The sequence below is a fragment of the Microcebus murinus genome, chromosome X (genome assembly GCF_040939455.1).
Source record: "Microcebus murinus isolate Inina chromosome X, M.murinus_Inina_mat1.0, whole genome shotgun sequence".
NCBI classification, from domain to species: Eukaryota; Metazoa; Chordata; class Mammalia; order Primates; family Cheirogaleidae; genus Microcebus; species Microcebus murinus.
This window is the reverse complement of record NC_134136.1, coordinates 42,603,887-42,620,901: the sequence shown is the minus strand read 5'-3', so window position 1 is coordinate 42,620,901 and position 17,015 is coordinate 42,603,887. Positions and strand designations below refer to the sequence as shown.

At 38.1% G+C, this 17,015-nt stretch overlaps 1 long non-coding RNA gene across 1 annotated transcript in view; it reads left to right on the top strand.

Moving 5' to 3' along the window:
• Window positions 1–13,708, top strand: part of LOC142865890 (uncharacterized) — a 109,491-nt gene extending 95,783 nt beyond the window's left edge. Inside the window, exon 3 of the long non-coding RNA XR_012915986.1 lies at window positions 13,156–13,708. This is a non-coding gene — a long non-coding RNA (uncharacterized LOC142865890). The remainder of the gene's footprint in view (window positions 1–13,155) is intronic.
• The last annotated feature ends 3,307 nt before the right edge of the window (window positions 13,709–17,015 follow it).

Below are 17,015 nucleotides of genomic sequence, written 5' to 3'. Positions count from 1 at the left end.
GAGGTAAACAGAATAAAAAACATGTACGGCCAACCATTGGCTCATGATGAGGATTTTAGCTTTGATTCAAAAAGTGATTAAAACTCACTGGAAAGATTGAACATGATGCGATTTACAATTTAAAAGTCTGCTGCTTGCTCTTGCCTCTGTGTAGAGGTTAAAATTGCCTACTTTCTAATGACAAGTTGACAGAGCCTTCTAAAAAGACTGCTTTTTTTCTTTGGGCAAAGGGAAATTTACCATAACTGCAGATGCTGGGAGAACTCAGCAGTATTCCATTTCTCTGCCTTTAGTACTTCAGTGTTCATTTCTCCCTTTCTGGTGAACCTGATCCAAGGCCCCTCATCAGTGGCTGGATGAAAGTAATAAAAGTGATCTACTCAGCTTTAAGGACACACACACATGTTTTAACGCTGTCCCTCCCTGTCCCTAAGCCTGTAGGCAGGATAGATGTGTCACTACATCTCTGTTAACCTGGTAGTATTTCATTTCTTGAGCTATCCAAAATAATTACTGACCCAATAGTGGGGCTCCTGGTACCATGAGGTTTGCTCCATTGCCTTGTTCTGACACCTTCTTTACTTTTCCTCCAAAAGGTTAAGTATATCCCTGTAATACAATTTCGAATTTAAGAGTCCTCAAGTCACCACATTAGTCTAGGCATAACTTTCATTCTTGTTTTGTTTTTTGTTTTTGTTTTTTGAGACGGACTCTTGCTTTGTTGCCCAGGCTAGAGTGAGTGCCGTGGCGTCAGCCTAGCTCACAGCAACCTCAAACTCCTGGGCTCAAGCAATCCTCCTGCCTCAGCCTCCCGAGTAGTTGGTACTACAGGCATGTGCCACCATGCCCGGCTAATTATATATATATATATATTTTTTTTTTAGTTGGCCAATTAATTTCTTTCTATTTATAGTAGAGACGGGGTCTTGCTCTTGCTCAGGCTGGTTTTGAACTCCTGACTTTGAGCGATCCACCCGCCTCGGCCGCCCAGAGTGCTGGGATTACAGGCGTGAGCCACCATGCTCGGCCTTCATTCTCTCTCTCTCTCTCTCTCTCTCAGGGAAAAACTGAGAAGTGAAGTTGTTTAGCAACCAAATGGCAGAACCAGATTTAGAATCCAGTAAGAGCTATCTGTGAAATGTATGAAACCATGTCATTATACGTTGCTTTGTTGCTAAAGATATACTAATTTGCCATTTAAAATTTCACCTTCCTCAGTGCCCAGACTATAAACTTCGCTGGCCTTTATTTAGATCCTATTTTTCAAAGCAAGCTTCCCTCCATCACTTGCGTTTGAAAATACATTTTAAAACCTGCAACTTATTGGGAAAAATACAGAGAGTGTTTTATTTTTGTTGTAGGCATAATAAAACTAAATAACCAAGACTAACATTAGTTTGAACTTTACCTTGGAACTTGTCCATGAAGAACAAAGAAAGCCAGACTAATCTTCTTTTGACTTTCTCGTCTCCAGCTTCTTTTATCAAAGACCTTTTGACACAAGTAAGTTATAGCTTTTGAATTACTTATGGTAGCTCGGATCCATCTTGAAGGCTTTGCATACTTAGAATGGAGATTTTGCTCTGATTCCAGTCCTCTATCTGTTTTTCAAGTTATTTTAGACATTATTTTACTTCATTCAGATTCCTTATCTTTCAAACCACATTATTTGGGAGGATGAGCTATGGCCTGAACCAGACTGATTGTCAATGCTGATTTGGGAGGAAGGTTAGTGAAATGCAACAGTGCTATAGCTCATAGCTCAGTATTCCAAGAGATATCATTGCTATGATTCTCAAAGTTTTCAAAACTTTACAAAGAATGTTGGACAGCTAATGTGTTTCAGCCATATTATTTCAAAGCAAATCTCTTAAGGGATTGGTAGACCTTCCCCAAAGCTGACTTTGGCTATATTTGGGTTTGTTTAAGTAAGATAACAAAATAAAGGCAGCTAACTGCAGATGAACTTTCACATGCCTTTTTTATAACTCAAAGTTTACAGCCACTCTAAATTAAAATTTGCAAAATTTTCTAATACAGGATGCCACATGCCTGACTTCTATTGTATTGGAAAGGGAATAAGTATGGGCAAGGTGCAAAAGAGAACTCTCTGCTCAAAAAATGTTCTCCCAGGCAATGTACAAATAGCATTAACATGTTCAGTGGGTTATTAAGGGTTAGAGCAGGAACTGACACATTTTTTTCTGCAAAGGCCTAGATGGTAAATATTTTAGTCTTTGTGGATTGTACGATCTCTGTCACAACTACTCAATTCTGCTGTTATAGTGTGAAAGCAGTCATAACAATACATAGCTCAATGAGCATGACTGTGTTCCCATAAGGCTTTATTTATAAAAACACAGAGGACCCAATTTGGCTCATGTGCCAATAATTTACAGACCTCTGGATTATAACACTTAGAGTAGAGGTTTCTTAACCGAATGATTTCAACACAGCCAAAGGACATCATGAAAGTATTGAAAAACTGAGAGAATGCCTTGAGATAGGGTGGCTACTTTATAATTTTACCATGGACCCTAGTGTCTTCATTCTACTGTGTCACCTCGTCTACTGCCTTTGGACTTCAGCTAATATTTTATGCTGGCCAAAATGGTAGAAACTGCTAATATCCATTTTTCATTGATCTCATTCTCATAATTCCCTTAGAAATAGAAAGCAAGGCCTGGCATTTTACTACATTAGACTTTCTAGATGTCTTGCTTATAGCGAATTCCATAAAGCAGCTAGTGACCTTAAGAAGGATCTTTATGGGAGCCATTTGAAATAGAATAAGTGGAATTTATTTCAATCTATTTCACTCCACTTTCTAATTTTGCTCATGGCTAAGTATGGCTTTCTGTTCATTTGCTCTGTTCAAGGCCTTCAAGAATTTGTCTAAATAGTTTTGTGCACCTACTAAGACATGTACTAATTTATTACTATGCATCAGAATAACCATGTATAACAATTCTGCTTTTTCCATTAAGGCCTAGAGGGGGAATATTCTTCAATAAGCACTCTCACATATGTTTTCTCATTTAACGTAATTTAATCATTTTTACAGATGAATCGTAGAGAAGATAAAGTTACTTGCCCAAGGTCACCCAACTAGTTGAGTGCAGCCAGGCTTCAGAAACAGGTCTGTCTGATTCCAAAGGCTACGCTTTTTCCACTACATCACAATGCCTACAGGAAGCTACTTGCAGTTCTTGGCAGACTTTGTTTTTTTTTTTTTTTTTTTTTTTTTTAACCTAAGTTGTTTTCAAGTAAATCATAGAAGAACTGAGTAGCATAGTATTTGATTCTTTTCCTGTGTTTTGGAAGGACATGTTTTCAGAAGGAGATATGGTAGATGCTTTTGTTTAAACAACCATCGTTCTATAACTAGAATACTTCCAAATAAGGGTGACTTCCAAAAATTATTTGCTTTCTTGGCAGTCTCCACACATTCTTTCTGAATGCAACTATATTTCCCATCTTCCCTGTTCAGCACAGAATCATATGTTAATAAGATTTTTGAAAGGTGTGGCTTGGTGATATTCTTTTCAGATTTGAAATCAACAGACTTCCTGGCATCATAACTTCAAATTGTGGTAGAGCTGGCTGATAAGTTAAACATTTTAAAATTGACTTTTGTTAGGGTGTAGTTCTGTATAGCCCTGAATGTGAATATGATTCAGGGATAGAAGTTAATGCCAGAATCTTAAGACACAGCTATTGAAATGTGTGCCTTTTCATAACTGTGGGATAAATTTCCTTTTTGCAGAATGGGTTTTTTTTCTTGGCCAGAGAAGAAAACATCATAGTGAATCATTGCATGATAAAAAGCCTGATTAGGATAGCTCACTCTTAAAAATGTTATAGCATGTATGACTCTCAGACTTCAATCATTGCTGTGCAAAAATGTAACTCTTTCTATACCATGTATATTTCAGACTTTGAGCTTCAGCGGTGGGCTCTTTAAAGTTGACAATGTCATGCTTTTGGGATCTTATATGGTGCCAAAGTGTTGGGGAAGATGGGGTGAGTTACAGTGATGAGAGGACAGGCATATAGTTGTTAATCAGAGGTCTGAATAGGTTACCGCTGAGATGTCCGCTCTCCTAGCCCACAGGTCCCTTCAAGTCAGATGTCTTTGGCTACTTTCCTACAGCTCTTGGGGCTCAGGAATCTTTGCCAACTCTACGTTCAGACCTACCTGCCAAGAAGCACCTCACAGCCGTTGCTTTCTTGGGTCTTGATGTTTCCATGCTAGAATTTCTGGTAAATGAATAAAAGTTGTTGATTTTCTTTAAGAGTTTTGGCTCCATTTGTCTCGCCCACCTTGGTGTAATCCACTTTTAGTCTGAGGAAGAGCCTTTTCCCTTCCTATATTTTAAAGGTCTTCTGTTCCTGTGGAATTTCTTCCTCTATGGGCTCAGACCTCTTGAATCCCTGAACTTGCAAGATACTTCTGGTTTTTTGCTGAGTCACCCTACTTCTTTTCCTTCAAGAAAGTGAGAACAGAGCCAACCACCTGTTTAGATGGAGAGAAAGAAAAGAGCAGAATATATAAAGGAAAAAAAAAAGTTAAAACCTCAAACTATTATCCCATCATCTTATCCATTAGAACCAGCCAACTGCTTTTCAGTGAAGTTTTCTCTGTACTTAATGAACTTTGGAGTACAGAAATAATGGTGCTATGGTGACTTTCACAAAAATCAGCATAACCCTATAAAAACCAACTTGTTAAAGGCCTCAGAATGAGAATGGGGCCACCGGTGTTGAAGAAAGGGCTGCTTTTATGGGAGTGTCAACTTCTCTTTGTCATCAGAGAACAGCTCCATGGAAATGCCTTTGCTTGGCCACTCAGCAGCTAGCTGCACTCTCGCCTTTGCTCTCCTCAAGCTCCACCCAGCCCACTGCTTCCTCCAGATGGTTCTGAAGCTCTGGCAAGTGACCAACTCTCCTGAGCTAGCTGTTTGGTTGAGGTCTGCAGTCCTACTAAGGGCCATGTCAACAAGCAGCTACAGAATCAATCAGTTTCAAATTAATTTGGGGTTTTCTAATTATTATTGATACTGTCCACAGAGCAGTTGTTCAGACCACAACAGAGTACATATTATACAGCTGTTAAAGACAATCTACAGAATGGGAGAAAAGTTTTGCATCCTACGCATCCGATAAGGGGCTGATAACTAGAATATACTTAGAACTCATGAAAATCAGCAAGAAAAAAATCAAATAACCCTATTAAAAAGTGGGCAAAGGACTTGAACAGAAATTTTTTTAAAGAAGACAGAAGAATGGCCAACAAACATATGAAAAAATGCTCAACATCTCTAATCATCAGGGAAATGCAAATCAAAACCACAATGAGATATCACTTAACTCCAGTGAGAATGGCCTTTATCAAAAAGTCTCCAAACAATAAATGCTGGCGTGGTTGCCGAGAGAGAGGAACACTCCCACACTGCTGGTGGGACTGCAAACTAGTTCAACTTCTGTGGAAAGCAATATGGAGATACCTTAAAACGATACAAGTGAATCTACCATTTGATCCAGCAATCCCATTGCTGGGCATCTACCCAAAAGATCCAATGACACTCTACAAAAAAGACACCTGCACTCGAATGTTTATAGCAGCACAATTCATAATTGCAAGGCTGTGGAAACAGCCCAAGTGCCCATCAATCCAAGAATGGATTAATAAAATGTGGTATATGTATACCATGGAGTACTATTCAGCTCTAAGAAACAACGGTGATATAGCACATCTTATATTTTCCTGGTTAGAGCTGGAACCCATACTATTAAGTGAAGTTTCCCAAGAATGGGAAAACAAGCACCACATATACTCACTAGCAAACTGGTATTAACTGAACAGCACCTAAGTGGACACATAGGTACTACAGTAATAGGGTATTGGGCAGGTGGGAGGGGGGAGGGGGGCGGGTATATACATACATAATGAGTGAGATGTGCACCATCTGGGGGATGGTCATGATGGAGACTCAGACTTGTGGGGGGAGGGGGGAATGGGCATTCATTGAAACCTTAAAATCTGTACCCTCATAATATGCTGAAATAAAAAAAAATGAAAAAAAATACAGCTGTTAATAGTTTTGCATGTAAGAAATACTTAATGTCATGGGGAAGCACTCACAATGTAATGTCGAATGAAGTAGTATAAAAAAGCCTGTGTATACAGAATATCAGGGATTATGTTTATTTACATATACTGGAACCCTGACTATATTGGATTTTTAAAAAAGGGTTTTATTTTTCTCATATTACCAAAAATATGAAAGTAGAATGTTGAGCGCTTCTTCAATGTCTTCACAATGTCATCAATGTCCCAGGCTCCTTCTATCTTTCTAGTCTACCATTCTTAGCTTATGGTTTTTATCTTCGTACTTGTCACAAGGGGACTGTTCCATATCCAGCCTTGCATGCATGCTCTAGGCCAGGTAAGGAAAAAGAAAATAATAAGGAAAGCAAAATGTTGCCTGAAACCTCCAATAAACTTTCCCTTCTATCTCATTCATCTAAAACAGTGTCACATGGTTACCCTAACTTCCACTAACTGGGAAGCATCGATTGTTAGCTGGGGACACTACTATCCTGGACAGAATTGAATTTCTTTAGTAAGGAAGAAGGGGACAATGCATATTAGATTACTAATGGGATTTGTTACATCTGGTGCTATCCCAAAATACTGGGGAAAAAAGTATAACACAAGCAGCCACCCCTTTATGCTCTTGCCCAGATAAAAGATTGAACACCTATATAATACTGGCATGTTATCAATGTTTATATTTTGGTGATAGGGTTCCAGGTGTTTTTATTCTTCTTATTTATAATTTTATGTATTCTCCAAGTTTTCTAACATGAACGTATACTATTCCCGTAATCAGAGAAACAGTAATTTTTAAACAAAAATGTACACACATTTCATTGCTGCTGTGGTTATACCAGCAAACATTGGAAAAACAACCTATGTGTTTGTCAATAAAGAGCTGATTAAATGAATTATGGCATATTCATACCATGTGACATAAAAGTTTAAAAAAAGTGTGTACCCCCATAATATTCTGAAATAAAAAAAATGCAATGCTACAAAATGATAAATGCCTGAGGTGATGGATACCCCAATTATCCTGATTTGCTTAATTCACATTGTATACCTGTATCAAAACATCACATGTACCCTATAAATATATATGTAACTATTATGTACCCATAATTAAAAATAAAAAGTTTTAAAAGAAATACTTCTAAATGTACTAATGTAGAAAATGTTCAAGTTATAGGAAGTGAAAAAAAGCAACCTTTAAAACACTTTTAAAACACCCATTTATTCTCTAAAATATAAAAATATTTGGACAAGGTGTAAATATCCTTATAAGCGTTGAAGGGGGGTTGCAAGTCTATGGCCCCAAACTATTAACAGTTTTCTTGGGGAAACGGTGATGGCGGGATATACTTGATTATTTTTTTAAATGATACATTTTTAATATTTAAATTCTTTTTAAAACAAGAATATATTGCTTTATTAATATATCTAAAGATATTAAAAATAAATTCAAATTAGCCCAATAAAGCATTGTGGGCTTAAGCCTCCAGACCTTTGGTTTTGAGATAGTGACTTTTTGCTCATTTGGGTAGAGTGGAGCATATGCAAGTTATAGTAAAGTATGAGATGTTGTCTTCCTCAACTTCAGAACTGTGCTGTTGAATAATTGCTGTGATATAGCACATGAATATCAGTGAGGAAAGGGATCAGAGATCCAGGCAGAGTAAGAAGGGTGGTAGCAGATGAAAAGATGCATTGAAAAGGCAACTCCAGCGTGAACACCATAAGACAAGCTTGCAGGAAGCAACAGTCACATCCTTTTACTTGGTGGTCTTGGATATCACATGAATATTTGCCTTAGCTCTTGATTGCCAAAAAAGCTCCTATTGGCTTCTGCAAGCTGTTTACAGCCTCTCACATGCTTGTCTTCTTTCCCGAGAGATAATGATAGATGACATTTTGGAGCAACACACATGTCCCTGTTCTCTTTCTGCAATCAGAAAGCCCATGATTGATTACCCCTTAGAAACAACTGCAGTCTTAATGTATGTAGCATGGACAAGGGTCAATGTGACATGGTTCCAAAATCATTTTTTTCCCACTCCTCTGCTTTAAATATGCCTAAGACACTAAAGAATGCAAGACAACATTTTATGCATAAAAGCTACTGTGGGAATGTTTCTGGCAGAAAAACATTTCAGCTAAAAACACTTAACATTTAGTATTTCTGTCAAATCAGCTTTTTAATTTTTTTAAAAAAAATTTTGTTGCTTTTTATAAGGCAACAAAGTAAAAAAAAGCAGCCTCTACTCCCAAGATGCACATTCTCCTTTTAGCAGCTGTATTTGCACTTCTGATTTATATATGGTTTAATTGAAAGTATGAATAATTGTCCTTCTCTAATTCTTTCCCACATTCTGATTCCCAATGTCCAGGCCTCAAGGATATCTCCATCTGCTTCTAATCTACCAGAGAAATCTAAAAGATGCTCCCTCACCTTCCCTCTTTTTCCTCTTATGCCAGCCACCCACAGTGTGTGAGTGGGAAAATCTATTACCTGTTTCAGTTTTATTTTCTAGCCATCTCAGAATCAGTTATAAAAATTAATAGATATATTTGCAAAGTGCTGGGGGAATCATTAAAGATGTGGACAATGAATAATATATTACATATTCTCTTGGAAATCATCAAGGGGGTTCTTGGGTTCTAGTTGACATTGACATGGCTTGTCTTTCGATTCCATAATAGCAATGAAAAATGCACAACTGGGAGCAGGAACAACCAGCAATGGTTGATGCTTCTCTTTGCCTCTTTTAGAACTTACAGGAAGGCCTACTGTTCTTCTCTATCTCAGAAAGGTTGGGGAGGTTGTCCCAGTGGAGCAGAGCCTCCTTCTCTGCTGCTACTGCCAACACGAGGCCACTTTCTGGTCCTCGCATTCTTTCCTTGTGGGCACCATCTCAACCTACTGCGTCCACTTTCCAATAATTTTTATCGCACTGGGCGACCGTCACCTCGACCTTCCCCATCTGGAATGCAGGCAGCAGGGGTGCAGGCTGGACTGCAGCCTGCCAGCTACCAATTTGTACAAGGTTGTTCCAGCTTGCGACATTGATGAGAACAAGATCAGGAAGGGTTTCTAGTACTAATGGAGTCTCAGGAAAGGCCCAGAATTGCGATCCACGTGACTGCCCTTCATTATTTGCGTGAAACTGGATCTCTCAGGGGTGCGTTTGAGGACATCTGAGGCCCTGCAGGAGCGTTGGGGGGCTTCCTTCACTGCTGCGAGAAACTCACAGCAGTCACTTCCAGCCAACAGTCCAGAGGTGAGACGCATCTCACTTCCAAGCTGTCGTCTGCTGTTCTGCACCCTGGAGCTTTGTGGAACTTCTAAGACATTCACCTTTTAGGGTTAGTGCTCCGGCTTCCTAGACTTGGAAGATGCAACAGTGGAAATTTTGGGTGTGCAGCTCTGCAGGAGATGAGCCTGTCTCAGGGTGGTGGCCGTCAGGGTTTCACTGTGCACTGAGATTGACTCTGGACATAGGTCGCCTGGTCCTCTCGGACCTCAGGACCTCGTCCTCTGCTGACTCAGACCCCCACCAGTCCAGGTGACTCTGTGCTAGTCTTTTCCATCTGAAATGGAAAACTGCCTAGTTATTTCAAGAGGGAGGCAAGTTTTAAGGCTTGAATGAAAAAAAAAAGTTAATCTATAAAGTTTAAAAACTGGAAACGATCCTAATGTATTTTGGTAAAAATTACTTCTTACCCCTTTTTAAAAATGTATCTTTGTGAAATTTTTCACCTATTGAAAACCAGCAATCTCCATTTTATGTTTTCTGAAAGAAAACCCATGAATATTTTCATGGGTTGTTAAACCAATATACTTAGGAGACCAACTTATGGCAGCGTTTGAGAAAAAGGGCAAGCCAAGCCTTGAAATCACACGCTGTGACATTTGGGATGCCATTGTGCTTGAGTTGGTAGACCAAGCTGCACAGCTCCTCTCCTAAGCTCTTTGTTGCACTAGTTTTTGAGTGACCATTTTCCTTCTTGTTCCACATTGATTTTGGACATTTTTGAAAAATTATGACTTTTCAGAGGTTTGGACAAATAGAAAAACTATTACCTTGTATCCAATATCATTTCCTTCACAGGACTGAATATGCAATTGCTACTTGGGTTTTGGTTCTCCTTTTCTCCCTGATTTCATTAGTATTCAAAAGAAAATTGGCTCAAGCTAACTGGCCGTACCCATCTCATATACAGTTGCTAATAAGATATGATTAGCAAGACAGCTTGCACATGATGTTGCAGTGATATAGGTCTTAGAATTTTGATATATTCTACAGGCCTTTTTGCCATTTTGTTACTTTTCCCATTCAGGCCTATTTGTGTGTGTGTGTGTGTGTGTGTGTGTGTGTGTGTGAGTGCGCACGTAAGAAAAAAATGTTACAATTAGATTACTGCTATGTGGAGCCAGCACATTAATCATTTTCTATTCAATTTTAATTTTTGACTGTCATAAAAGCCAAGCTTTACTGAATTAAAGTCATTCTGAGTTTTTTTGCTCCTTAAGACAACATAATAGCCAGGCCTACAAGTTTCCAGTTTGGTTACTAACACCATCACTCAGCCATTTAACCCCAATAAAAAGTTAATTTCATCAGTTATATCAATCTTGTCTAAAGGCTTATAATTTGAGTAATGCTCTTTTAACAGACTCGTTTTCCAGAGTGCATCTGGAAAATGAAGATACTATGGAAAACAGAGAAATAAAAATAGGGAAAAGAAGGATGATCTTTAGATGTGTTCACTAAATTTCTCTCCAGTTCTGTTTTCAGCATCTGACTACACAATCTGTTCAAGTCTAGATAAATTATTGCTTCCCATAAGTCTTCATTCTTTCCACTCATCTCAAAACTATTCATCATCATCTCCAAAGTGTGTTTTGACTTATGTTGTGCTTTGTAAAGGATACAGCCAAGGTTGGAGGTGAAATATGTGTTAGAGGCTAAGGCTACAAAAATGAAATGTTTGGTTTTGTTCATGGATGCTCCCCAGGTTCGACTATGTACTTTTATGATTCTGACCACATGCAATGCTGTCCCTTTTGTATATTAATAAGACACCCCTTGATTCCCTTGCACAACTGGTTAATTCTTCAAAGTCCTATGAGAATCACATCAAATTACCTCTTCTAGAGTGTCTTTTTGTTTGTTTGTTTTTGAGACAGAGTCTCACTCTGTTGCCCAGGCTACAGTACCGTGGCGTCAGCCTAGCTCACAGCAACCTCAAACTCCTGGGCTCAAGCGATCCTACTGCCTCAGCCTCCTGAGTAGCTGGGACTACAGGCATGTGCCACCATGCCCGGCTAATTTTTTCTATATATATTTTAGTTGGCCAATTAATTTCTTTCTATTTGTAGTAGAGATGGGGGTCTCACTCTTGCTCAGGCTGGTTTCGAACTCCTGACCCTGAGCGATCCGCCCGCCTCGACCTTCCAGAGTGCTTACATTACAGGCGTGAACCACCTCGCCCACCACACCTGGCCTAGAGTGTTTTCCTTGATTTGACCCCATAGGTAATTAATGATTCAATAACAACTCCCATTTTTTTAGTAATTTCTAGGGGCCAGAAAAAGTACTATTTTGAAGTCACTATCCTTCCTAACTATCCCTAAATCATCATTTAATTCTCAGAACTACATTATACGGTAGATATTAGCCCAACTAACCAAAGAGGAAACTACAGTTTAAAGAGATTAAATAATTTTCTTAAGGCTACACAGGTGAGATTAAATAATTTTCTTAAGGCTACACAGGTGGTACATGGGCGAGTCAAGATTTGAACCCAAGTTCTGTAGTCCGTGTTTGAAACCAGAGCACTGGTTCCCACAGAGTGACACATGAACCACTGCTGCTGTAAGAGGTGGTTTTCGATGGTGCATGAACATTTTCACATGAATAATTTTCTATTTATTCATTTTCTTGTGAAACATACAGAGGATAAAAACTCAAATCAATTCTCATCATTTTGCCAAAATTGCTTTGAATTTTTATTTTGAAGGAATAAAATATTACATATACAGTATTTTGTGTCCCTCCCAGATCTCATTCCTCTCTAACCCTCTTGAGTGGTAACCACTATCCTAAATTAAGTGTTTATCATTCCTCTACTAGTTTTTAAACTACTGCTAAGTACATATTTATCAATATACAATGTGTAGTATTGCTTTACTTATCTTCAGACTTTATGTAAATATCATACTATATGTGTCATTTTGAAGCTTTTTTCATTTACTGAACGTTTTGTTATTGATATTTATTAATTTGATACACTTGGCCTCTGTTCATGCATTTTAAATGCTGTATACCATCCCATTATGTTAATGTCACAGATTTAGTTATACATTCTCCTTGTGACTGACATATAAACTACTTCCAGTGTGTGATATTAAAAGTAATGCTGTACTTAGTATTCTTCTGTATGTCTCCTTGTGCATGTGTGCTAGATTTTCTCTAGGTACAAACCAGGAAGCAGAATTGCTAGGTCATAGGTTATATGTATCTTCAACTTTACAAAATATTACCAAATTTCTCTCTAGCATGTATCAATTTCCACTCTCACCAGCAATTTATGAGAATTCCCTTTTTTCAAAATCCTCAACAAACTTCTCAATTTTTGCCAACTTTGTGAGTTGGAAATGCCATTTCATAGTCTCACTCTGTCACCCTGGTTAGAGTGCAGTGACATCATCATAGCTCACTGCAACCTCAAATCCCTGGGCTCACGGGATCCTCTTGCCTCAGCCTCCTGAGTAGCTGGGACTACAGGCACCTGCCAGGATGTGATGTCAGGCAAATTTTCCTATTTTTAGTAAAAATGGGGTCTCACTCTTGCTTAGGCTGGTCTTGAACTCCTGAGCTGAAGCGATTCTCTGGACTTGGCCTCCCACAGTGCTAGGATTACAGGCATGAGCCACTCCTCCCAGCCTACAGTAAGTCCTGAAATAAGAGTATCAGTCCTCCAACTTTGTTCTTTTTCAAAATTGTTTTGGGTATTCTAGTTTTTTTACTTTTTTTTTTTTTTTGAGACAGAGTCTCTGTTAGAGGCAAGGACCCTCAAAGACCCTCAACTCCCCTATGACTCGTCCTACACACGGACTTCGCCCTGGAAAATTCCAGCTATAGCTCCGAGAAGAATGCAGTCCATGACGTGCTGACCACGGGATGCTCCAGGGTGTGCTGACTGCAATTGTTCCCGACCACCTGCCAGGTTAGAGATGAGTAACCAGTCAAAAACAGGATACCGATAAGACGCTGATTGGGGCTGATTAACCCAGACCCAAGCCTCATCGTCAACACTCTATTTTTTTTGCCTCTACTTCTTTGTTCTTGTATGCTTATAAAACCTACTAAGAATCTAAGTAAAGCAGACCTTGACAATCATTCGCTTGGTCTCGTTTCTTTCTCTCGCTCATCTCTTTCAGGCACGGTCCCCCTCGCCCCCGCGAGTAACAGAAGGTCCCGCGGGTCGGGACAAGTCTCACTTTGTTGCCTAGGCTAGAGTGAGTGCCCTGGCATCAGCCTAGCTCACAGCAACCTCAAACTCCTGGGCTCGAGTGATTCTTCTGCCTCAGCCTCCTGAGTAGCTGGGACTACAGGCATGTGCCACCATGCCCAGCTAATTTTTTGTATATATATATCAGTTGGCCAATTAATTTCTTTCTATTTATATGGTAGAGACAGGGTCTCGCTCTTGCTCAGGCTGGTTTTGAACTCCTGACCTTGAGCAATCCTCCCACCTCGGCCTCCCAGAGTGCTAGGATTACAGGCGTGAGCCACCACGCCCGGCCTAGATTTTTACTTTTAAATATAATATTTAGAATCAGCTTATGGACACCTACAAAAAAGTCTACCAGGAATTCGATAGGTATTGTGCTAAATCTATAGATCAATTTTGTTAGAATTGACATTTTAATAATACTGAGTATTTCAATCCATAAACATGATGTATCTCTCTATTTATTTAGGACTTCTATAATGTCCTAATTATTAGAATTAGGACTAATTATTATAGAATTAGAATACTAATGATTTCTTTCATTAGTATTTTGTATATATCAGCATAAAGATCCTCCACTTATTTTGTTAGATCCTGCATATATTTAATTATCTCAGAATTTAATTTTCTTGGTATTATCGTAAATGGTACTATTTTTTTAAATTTTGAATCTATTTTGGGGGTACAATGTGTGTTTCTTCAGCAATGTATGCACTGAAAGCCCTGACTTCACCACAATGCAATATAACACTGTAATGAAATTGTGCTTATATCCCATGAACATATATATATATATACATTAAAAATTTTTGAATCTAATTGTTCATTGCTGGTATATAAGAAAAAATGAATTTTGTATATTGACCTTTTGTACTGCAAACATACTAAAGTCCCTTCTTAGTTCTAGGAGCATTTTTGTAGTTTCCTTGAGACTTCCTATTTGACTCATGGGTTATACAGAAGTGGGTTGTTTAATTTCCAGACATTTGGGAATTTTCTAGATATATTTATTTTATTAATTTCTAATTCAATTCTGTTTTGCTAGATAACATAACTTATCTGTGATTTCTATCCTTTTTTAAGGTTTGGTTAATGGCTCAAAACATAATTTATCTTGGTGACTGTTTCATGTTTCATATGTGCTTCAAAAGAATGTGTATTTTGCTGTTGTTGGGCACTGTGTTCTAAAAATTTCAATTACATCCAGTAGGTTAATGTATTATTCAGTTCTTCAATATCCTTGCTGGTTTTCTGTCTACTACTTCTATTACTGAGAGAGGAGTTGTCTGCAATTATATGTGTGAATTTGTCTATTTCTCTCTTTCATTTCTATCTATTTTTGCTTTATGCACTTTATGCCTCTCTTGGGATGTCCATACACATATAGAATTATCATATCTTCTTGGCTAATTGACCCATTTATCATTTTGTAAAGACCCTCTTTATTTTTCAGTAATATTCCTTATTCTGAAGTCTACTTTGTCTGATAATATATCCAGTCCAGATTTCTTTTAATTAATGTTTGTTTAGCATATCTTTTTCCATTATTTTATCTTTGATATATCTTTTAAATTATATTTAAGGTGGGTTTTCTGTGGATTAAAAGTAAGATTCTTTGTTTTTCCTTATTTTAAAGGGAAATACTAGGCCGGGCGTGGTGGCTCATGCCTGTAATCCTAGCACTCTGGGAGGCCGAGGCGGGCGGATTGCTCGAAGTCAGGAGTTCGAAACCAGCCTGAGCAAGACCCCGTCTCTACTAAAAAAAATAGAAAGAAATTAATTGACCAACTAAAAATATATATATACAAAAAATTAGCCGGGCATGGTGGTGCATGCCTGTAGTCCCAGCTACTCGGAAGGCTGAGGCAGGAGGATCTCTTGCACCCAGGAGTCTGAGGTTGCTGTGAGTGAGGCTGACGCCAGGGTAACAAAGTGAGACTCTGTCTCAAAAAAAAAAAAAACAACAACAAAAAAGGGAAATACTATTGAAGTTTTACACTAAGTAGTATAGGACAGGCTGGTATAGTAAATACACCTAAACATTTTAAGGCTCAAAATAAGTAGATTTTTAAAAAATCAGATTAAGGATGCTTACTTCTATTCCTAATTTCCTAACAGTTCTTCATCATGTTGTATTTGATTGCATAGTTTTCAGACTTCTGTTTTAGTCCATTTTGTGTTACTATAAAAGAATATCTGAGACTGGGTGATTTATTAAGAAAAGAGGTTTATTTATTTAGCTATGGTTCTGCAGGCAAGGAAATTCAAGGGCACGGCCTTAGCTTCTGGCCAGGGCTTCTGTGCTGCATCATAACATAGTGGAGAAGGTCAAGGGGAAGTGGATACATGTGAAGAGACAGAACTGAAGGGGCATCCTGCCTTTATAACAATTCATTCTCATGGGAACTAATGCATTTCTGGAGAACTAATCCAGTTTCCTGAGAGCAACAACTTACTACCAAGAGAAAGGTACCAAGCCATTCATGAGGGATCCACCCCTTTGACCCAAACACCTCCCACTAAGTCCTACCTCCAAACACCACCACATTGGCAATCAAATTTCAACATGAGTTTTGGTGGCTACAAACAAATCATATCCACACCATAGCAGCTTCTATAAATAATCGTATGTAGTTTTCCTTTAATTTGTTAATATAGTAATTTACATAATTAGATATTCCAATTCTGAACTGTTCTTTCATTCTTGGGGAAAATTCTGCTATGTTGTATTGTATCGGGTTTTTATACACTGCTCAATTTTATATTCTTGTATGCTATTTAGGATACTTTACATTTGTGCACATATGGAAATTCTATCTTATATTGTATATATTTCTAATACTGGAATTGTTTGAATTTGGTATCAAAGTCATATATAGATCTCAGAGCAAGACCTGGGTAGTTTCTTTTTTTTTTCTAGTTTCTAAATCAGTTTCTATAAATAATGGTTATCTCTTCCTAATAGTTTTAGTAAAACTTGCATGCAAAACTTTAAGGCCCTGGTGTCTGTTTTGAGTGTGGTAAGGGAGGAGACTTGCTCACATACTCAATTTTTAAATGATTACCAGTTTATTCAGGTTTTCTATTTCTTCTTAATCAGTTTTGGTTGGCAATTAATTAATTAATTAATTAATTTCTTTTTATCCTCACAAATTGGAGATATGTTGCATATAATTCTGTGCCCTACTTTTCTACTCAGAAATATGTTTGTTTTTAAGATCTATTCAACTTGCAGTGACTGAATCTGATGCATTGCTTCTAATTGCTGCATTAGAACTCCATGGTTTGTATGTGCCACATTTTTCCTATCTACTTTTGTAATGAGGAATCCTCTGGTTACCTTCATCTTCCTGCTGCATAAACAATTCTGCAGTGAATATTTTGTCTGTGTCTT